This window comes from Cryptomeria japonica, chromosome 11 (assembly GCF_030272615.1).
Source record: "Cryptomeria japonica chromosome 11, Sugi_1.0, whole genome shotgun sequence".
NCBI classification, from domain to species: Eukaryota; Viridiplantae; Streptophyta; class Pinopsida; order Cupressales; family Cupressaceae; genus Cryptomeria; species Cryptomeria japonica.
The window spans coordinates 508,011,021-508,020,608 of record NC_081415.1 but is presented as its reverse complement, the minus strand read 5'-3'; positions in this window follow the sequence as shown (position 1 = coordinate 508,020,608).

Sequence of the window (9,588 nt, the reverse complement as noted above, 5' to 3'; positions counted from 1 at the left end):
GGTTATACAGTATTGACCCCAGCTTCTGACGGTACATCAAAAGATTGAATATTGAGGGAGATATTAATATTTGAGTGGTTAAGTTATATTTAATCCTAAAGGCGGGTTATTATAAAGTTATATTATTAACTTTATTAAAAAGTGAATTACTTAAATATTATAAAGTGAATATAAAAAAGGTACGCCCAAGTAGGGGAACTTATTTAAATGATGCATAAAGTATATTAAATACATTTAAATGTATTTAACTCCTTTCAAAAAGGAAATCATACTTTTTGGGGAATTGTGCCTTTTTGAGGGTTATAAGAAGCAAAGAAAACAATTTAACCTCATATGATTTTGATTATTTGACATTGTTTCTTTTTTGGCTTCTTTGTGCAATTGTCTAATACAAGGGTTACAACGAGTTTTCACCATTGGAGAACGATAATTCTTCATGAATTTGTGATCTTGAGGCTGTGGAAGACCAGATGAATCATTGCATTGTCAGAGGGCTTCATTCTGGAGTCTATTTGTGCTTCATCAGAGCTTATTTAATTTAGTTATTTGCATATTTCCAAATAAAGAGGGTTACATGGGTGAGATGCCTTCATTTAGCAGTTACAGACATCTGGGAGGCAGGCCGTACATTCTCCTTGGTTGGCCGTACATTTTCAGCTTGGCATGTGTGGTCTTGAAAAGGGACGTTTGACTAGGAAGGCTGAAACGCCTATCCATTTTGCCTTCAGAATACTTTACCTTGATCGCCTAGCATTCTCAGGCCATTCCATCTCTTTTTTGGCTTGGATAAATTGCATTTTGGACTTGTGCACCTTGTTTTGTCAGTTTCACAATTTTGGCTAGAAAGTTCCAGAATTTTCTTATTTAAATAATCTGAAGACCTCCTGTATGTTTTATATATTAGTTTCAATTGTAGCTGTTACCTGATACTTAATATAGTTTCAGTTTCTCTATACTGTTAAAGTGGATCAAATTTATGTATAGGTAATTTTAAAGTATAATGTAGTAATTATGCAGAGTAGTTGTAATTGAAAATCACATAATTAACTGTTTAATATGCAGGTCGCTAATGTGTACACAAAATATCGACTATTGTCAGAACAATAATATCACCTGTTGTAAGTGCAATGATATCAACTATTGTAAGTGCAATGAGATTGGCTACTGTAAGTGAAATGATATCGACTGCTGTAAGCTTTCACCACGATACTGACTGCACTTTTTGTTATCATGACTTCATCTATTACCCATCAAATGAAATAGGGCCGAGATATATAGACATTCTCGGTGGTCCACATAGAGTCATGGCTCTATGTGGAATCGACATGATTCCACATAGAGTCATGACTCCTATGTGGAGGAACGACCCTAGGTAAACATACGCGATGTATAAACAATTACTAATCGGTAAATTAGTGACCAATACTATATCTTAACAACAACTATTAATCATAACTCTTTGACAATCGATATACAAACATAAACAATACTACGTATAATTTGATTGTCATATAAATGATTATAGAGCAAGCCAATCATTGTGATCTATGATCAAAATATGAAAGTACAGTGAAGTACGATCAAGGGTAAGAATTATCTGACCATTGCTACATAGTTTTTTAACACTCCCTCTTAGCTAGGGAGGAATTCTTTTATTCTAATAAGTTGTATGACCATATTGTGAGCATAATAGCTTCATCTATTATATGAGAGAAAGATATCACCTCACTGTGATATCAAGAGATATGGCATATCCATGGATATCATGTCACTTGATGTCCACCATAAATATTTTAATGCAATATCCACCATTATGGCATGTCCACAGATATCACGTCTCATGATATCCACCATCATGGTATATCTAAAGATATTACTTCATGGCATGTCCATGGATTTCACGTCACATGAAATCCACCATGAGTATCTCTTTATGTAATATCCACTATTATGGCTTATCCATGGATACCACATCTCATGATATCCACCATTATGGCATATCCATATATATTACTACTTAGAGATATAAACCATTATGATATATCCATAGATATCACGTCCCATGATATCTATCATAATGGTATGATCAATCAATATCGTAAGATTGTCACCTGAAGATAATGACCAAAAGTACAAGTGTTTATTATTGAGAGATCGTCACCTCACAATAATGTTCGCAGGGGCTCATCAAGCACTAAACCAATGTAGTCATGGAGTCACACACATGACACTAATCATGAACCATATCGGATTAATAAAATTGCATTAATAAGATTTTACACTTTAAACATCTTAAATAATACATTAGTACTATTGAAACAAATCAATGTTGTTGAGATTCAATCTCAGCTAGAGCTACATTTTCTACCATACCAAACTTACCTCAAAAGTATGAAAACTTTATTCTAGCAAGAGGCTTGGTGAGGATATCTGCAGTTTATTCATCGATTCATTAGTACTAAAATTTATTAACTAAATAACATACCTGTCCACTTGACCTCCACATGCTTTGACCTTTCATGAAATACAAGGTTGGAGTCTACATCACTCTTGGTGTATTCCAAGCTCATCAAGTATTCATCTATCCAGAAATATCATGACTTAGGAGTCAGCATAAAGGGCCTCCCAGTCTACATGGGGCAACATCCCATGAATCATAATCTTTAGACCGATCACTAGAGAAATCATCTCAACATAGTCCACTCCCTCTAAATCAATATGACCAAGATTCTCGAATATCAATCGAAGCATATCTTCTTAGTTTCTCATTCTACCACGGAAGCATCCCTTGCTCACATGGACCCAATAATAAAAGATATATTTCTTTAGGAGAATCTCATCATCTGGTATGATCCTAATATGGGTGGAAGTGCTAGATCCAAAACCACCATGGATCTGCTATCATAAGATCAAGACCTAGACAGGAATATGATCATCTTGAGATTTAGAAAAAAATCCCCTTTCAGTATTCTCCCTCTCACTGAGAGAGCCCTCTTGTCTCAATCTTGGCTTTGAACCCTAGATGTTATCATTACCAACACAAGTGCCTCTATGAATTTCACAAGTGAACTATTGCACCTTTGCATGTAGATATTTGTTTTATAAAAAAATAGAAATGCAAAATCTCAGAATCTTCACTAAAGTCCTCTCCATATCCCTGCTGAATTTTAATCTCTTCATCACAAATAGAACTTCAAAACTATATAGCCTGAAAAGCAACAAACTATGATTCTAAAGATGTACTAAATGTAAGGGACAAATTTCTCATAGTAAATTGAAGAAATTTAAAACATGAGATATCCAAATGCACTTGTCGTAAGCAAACATCTACTGACAAAGTTGTTTCACAAATAACACGCATAATGTAATTACATGAATTAACAAAAACTACATATTAAGTTCATGAACATTATTCAACCAAAAAGAAAACTTATCTCTTTCAAATCAGAATATGAATCCATCTGAATCTTTTTGTGGAGGACTTTCACCAACATCCACATGAAAGCTTGAGGCATAGTCCTGGTTGGTCATTGCATTGCAGAGTGGCCATATTTGTCACATCTAAAGCATTGGATTTCTGAAATATCGTTCCTTCTTTTGAATGTAGGAGCACCATTAGATTCCTTATCTTTCTTCCTTTTGAAATGTCCTTTCTTACTTTTCATCTTTGTGGAGTGGAAGGCAAGGACATGAATATCTTCATTTATGGAGTTTTGGCCAATGCCTTTGATAGCCAATCTAGACTCTTCTTGAGTGCGATCTTTCTTTAATCGATCAAACTTAGGAAGTTTTGATCTTGCACTTATCCCTTGAATAAATGCCTCCCATGAGGAGGGGAGACCATTTAGTGCCAGCATGGTTAACTCTTTACTCTCTATTGTGTGACCTATAGTAGAGAGTTGACATTTTAATTCAGTAATCCTCATGAAGTATGAGGCGATGAATTTGCCTTTTGTCATTTTGACATGATGGAGTTGTTTCTTTAGAGCAAGAGCTCGGCTTGTGTTGTTTATCTCATACATGTTCTTTAATGATTTGAACATGCCATAGGCAGTCTCCATCTTGGAGATAGTTGGCACAATATGATCTTTCACTGAGTCAACTAACATCTTCATGGCTTTATTGTTATTTCTCATCCGTTGAAGCTTTATATCTTCTTCTTCTAGTTCCAGTATGACTTTCTTCACAAATCCATTAATTAATTTTCACTTAAGGCAAGCATGATCCTAAACTTCCAAGATACAAAGTTGGAATCTCCTTCAAGACGATCCTCTAACACCATTCACCATTTTGATGTATAAAAGAGAGTTGAGAAATTCGAGAAAATATAGAGCGTAGTCTTGCCTAAATAAATCTGATCTGATCTTTTCCTTATGCTGGCTCTGATACCATGTTAAAGTGGATCAAATTTATGTATAGGCAATTTTAAAGTATAATGTAGTAATTATGCAGAGTAGTTGTAATTAAAAATCACACAATGTTCTGTTTAATATGCAGGTCGCTAATGTGTATAATGTGTACACAAAATATCGACTGCTGTCAGAACAATAATATTGCCTATTGTAAGTGCAATGATGTCAACTACTGTAAGTGCAATGAGATCGACTTCTATAAGTGCAATGATATCGACTACTGTAAGCTTTCACCACGATACCGACTGCACCTGTTGTTATCACTACTTCATCTATCACCCATCAAATGAAATAGGGCTAAGATATATAGACATTCGCGGTGGTCCACTGACTCTATGTGGAATCGACATGATTCCACATAGAGTCGTGACTCCTATGTCGAGGAACGACCCTTGGTAAACATACACGATGTATAAACAATTACTAATCGGTAAATTAGTGACCGATACTATGTCTTAACAACAACTATTAATCATAACTCTTTGACAATCAATATACAAACATAAACAGTACTACATATAATCTGATTGTCATATAAATGATTATAGAGAAAGACAATCATCGTGATCTGTGTTCAGAATATGGAAGTACAGTGAAGTACGATCAAGGGTAAGAATTATCTGACCATTGCTACATAGTTTCTCAACATATATTTCTTGTCAATATAGTTTTATGTGCATTTCTTGCCTTGCGCACTTGTTATTTTTTGCTTAAAATTCTTCAAAACCTTTGAAAATACAAAAACAAGACAACTTTTGCATCAGTAGAAGAGTTAAAACCAACAGCGTTCTTACATACTTTGACTTAATTTGAAGGTTTAGTTTAATAGAAAATCTTGTGAATGTGACTTGGTTTTGTACCTTGAATATTTGAAAATGCATAATTCATGAACATATTCTTACTAAGTTATGAGAAATGGTTTCTCTTTTATCGATTGATTAGATTTTTATTTGGATGATATATTCTTTGAAGTTTCCTACGTGAAAATTTTGTAATGATAAAATGTTTTTTTCATTTTTCTTTTATCCTACTAGAATGCAACATTTTTATTGTAGTTGTTGTGACATATTACTATGTTTTCAAAGTTTCCAGAGTTTGTTACGATAGTGCAGTCTCTATGATTAAAAATTCTTTTGATATTAATAATAACTTGGAATATAGTGTTGTTAGTAACATTTTACCATCCACTAGCATCGTACAACAAGACTAGAGGTCTACTCACGTATCATTCAATCATTTTATTGTTAAATTATTAATAACCTTATCAACTTCAAATAGTTCCATTACAAATAATCATTTAGTAGCAAAGTTTACATGCTACATTGCATTATGCCTAGACAAACTTTTCATTTGGACAATTCATGGGCTAAACGCACTATTTTATTTTCTCTCTAGGGGATAGGGACCAATAGGTGAGTGGATACCAATACATGCTATGGTAATTGGACAAAATGAGACCAATAGTGGTGCCCTAAAAATGTCATGTCAATGCTTATCCCCAAAAAAGTACCTCTAAAATTAAAAAAATAACCAATCATATGATGGCACATCAACACACAAGGAAACATGAATTAGTGCACATCTATTGGTCTTATCACCATTTGGGGCCATTTTGGACACCTTCACAAAAATGCATGCTGATGTGGCATCGTGTGTGACCATGTGGACTTGAAACATAATTTTTAAGAAGGGGACTTGACAAGTACGCTGCTGCATAAAATTGAGAAATTTTTGAAATGTCCACATAAGATTTTGAGAAATGTGAAGTTAGGTGCACATGTATAGGGCCCTTTCCCCTATATCTCTATTTTATGGAATTGCCGTTAAATTTCAAAAACAAGTATTTTTTTATTTTTTAATTTTTAAAATTTTTTTTTAAATCAAAATTCTCCCCATTTAATTCTCGATTATTTAAAAAAATCTTATACTTTTAGTTTGCTGATTTTTTCCCCAAAATATTTTTGCTGCTATGGACTTCAAATATCCTCAAAGACTAAGGCCCGAGGCTCCATGTATTTATGAGACTCATGCAGGAAAGAGTGGTCCAGAACCACGTGTAGCATCATATTTGGAATTTGCAGAAATCTACTCCCTTGCATAAAAGCAAATAACTATAACAGAATTCAATCGATGGATGCAATGGAACCTTCATTCTATGGATCATTTAGATATCGTGTCACAAACTTGTTAGTTGTGAGTAATAGATCAGGAACATCGGAGAACCTGAAAATTTTGATTGATAAAGCACAGGTCAGAGGGGAAGTTGAGTACTTTTGATGATTTAAAACTTAGAGATGGATTGCATGCATTTTTTGTTCTTTCAATAATATCCAATGGAACTATCAAGGATATAGATCCATTGGAAGCTCATTCCATGAATAGAGTTATTACTTTCTCTCTGATGATACAATTGCTGCAGTTTTCTATTGTAAGCTTGTTAGTGATTATGAGTTTGTTTTTGCATCTCAATGGGTTCATTAACATGGCCAAGCCGTGGGGTTGGTTGTAGCAAAGACAAAGTCCATTGTAGACGCAGCTGCAAAGATTGTGCATGTTATTTATACAGATGCAATAAAGTTGCTGCTCACAATTGATGATTCTATAAAGGATAACCCATTATTTGATAATAGAGCTTTTAACTTCCAGAGAGGAAATTTAGATACTTCATTCAGATCTGATGAACTTATTGTTGGCAAGGTTAGTAAAATTCATCAATACCATTTTCATTTGGAAACACAAAGGTCCTTATTTATACCTGGTGAGGAGGGTTGTATAACTGTTGACTTGTCAACTCGGAACCTTTCACAGGTACACCAATGCAAATGTAAATGTAGCACGTGTTGGAGGTGCTTCTAGTGCCAAGTCAAATAGAACAACACTAAGTTGAAATGGTCACTGATAAACTCCAAAAAACTTTTTCTCTCTTGCTTGGTAAAATTACAAATGTGCAGCTTGTTGGTGGTCAGAGGCAATACTCGTGCAAGTACAAAGTTGCTGCTTAAAAGAATTGTTAAATTACAAAAATTTAGATTGTAGTGTTCAATAGTCAAGGAGCCCACTCCAATTTTGAGGCTCTCAATTTGAGTTCAATCCCACTTTTTATTGATGGGGTATATAACAATGCCTACTGGAAAATAGAAGGAAAAATAGCCTCAAGACTAACTTTTCTGCATGTACCTACATTGGAGGATCAATATTTGTTTAAACAGATGTATTAGCTTAGCACATGGATGACTTATAGTTGGAAGCACCACATGTAAGAAATAGTGTGATGCAGTTTGACATGCTTGTAACATATTTGTGTGTAGGGAAAAAGTGAGACTAAGTATGGAAACCCTAATCCTACTCTCATACACACTCATGGAATAGGAAAGAGCCTAGGGAGGTAACACACATCAGCTACTTCTTATGAGAAAGAGGGCCATGGATTACCTCTTAGGTTTTCTATTCCTTTGCTATAAGTGAGAGAGAGGAATGATGTAAAATGCAATCTAACCTAGAAAGAAAGCAAGGAAGCAAACTGTAATCTAAAAATGTAGATCAAAGAATAACTAATATACTGCTGAAAAGTACAGATCAGAAGGTAAAATCAGAGCTGCACCTATGTCTGAAATCTAAGCAGAAATGTCCGAGACTAGGGTGCTATGCCACTATCCTGATTCTGTAATTCTGGAGCTGCAACAGACAGGAGGAATTCTGAGACCTGCAAAGTGTTATTCTGTCAAGTCCTGCTGATAGAGGGTAGGACCATGGCACCACACCACTGTCATGGGTAGGACTAGGGCACCACACCCCTGTCCTTGGGGCTTTTTCCAAGATCTGCAACCTAGAATTGTCCCTGTGTGCTCTTCGCATCTCGAAACTTCCAGGGATGCTTGGATTTGAACCTATACCTGAAGCTGAAAAAGAGGGTTTGGGGTGGCTATATAGGGTTTTTCCTTAGTCAAACCCCCGTTTTGGTGATTCCCACCTCTGCAAATAGCCGATAATGTACTGAAAATGTGTGTGCAAGATCCTAAGAATGAAAGTAAACAACCTAGAGAAACCCTAAAGAGTAAACCCTAGTTGCTTATAATTGACAAAGTAAATGCTTTAAATCCACAATCCAAAGTGATCTAAAGCATGAATGCGAATCAAAATGAAGCTTATGCAAAGACATGAAAACAACATGAAACCATACCCAACCCCAAGGGAGAGGTACAAGCCAATTGTCAGTCGGTGATCTCCTATTGTTTTTCTACATCTTCAAAAGCCACCAATTGATAAAATGATGCTTGATGAATGTTTGATGGATGAATTTTTGTATTTTGTTGAAGACTTCAAAGATCTACTCTTTCAGTGCAAAGAAGGCTCTAATGCTCCCAAAAAATTGCTCTTAGATTCTTAGAAGAAGACCCCTTCAAATGAAGAAAGAGAGCTCTTAAATATGAAACCCTAGATCTTAATTTCATGTTTAGGCCAACCTAGGATTTGAATTTCCTGCTGATATTTTGGGGTTAAGTATTATTATATCATAAGATTGTGCTCTCGAAATTTCAAGGAAAAAGTCGTGGACCATGTGCATTCCTGCCATGGTCCGACCAACTTTTCACCAAATTTTTGGGGCCATTAGATATGACGATATTAGAGTGCATCCCAAAGTTATAGCTGTTTTCAAGATGTTTTGATAGGCGAAATCGGGCCTAAATGGTCAAAATAAGACATAATTAGGGTTTATGATTAATTGATTCATTGGAGGAATAAGATGAAAGGGGCACACTTAGGGTAAAGGGCCCAACTTTATAATATGTAAAGTGATGAAACATGGCCTTATATTTAATTTGATTAATTAATTAAATGCTCAAAGGGGAATGAGAAATGCAAGATGCAAGACACACTAAGGCGGGTGCTAACCCAAGTGTGAAATTGTATCGCCCTAGCAAGGGCGTACAATTTAGGACACTACATTTAGCCCCCACTTTAGCAGTCATATGACACTACGTGCATATGCAAGCTAAAGTACAAAAAAGTAAACATCATTTCAAAAAGGATAATCCATAAGTTGTCAAACAAAGCCCCCAACAGTATCTGCAGTACATAGTTAGGAACCACACCCTACAAAACCACATGTTAGATCATAAAATCACCTAATTATTACTAAAGAAGGTGATAAAATTTGTGGGTAGCTATATGCCCC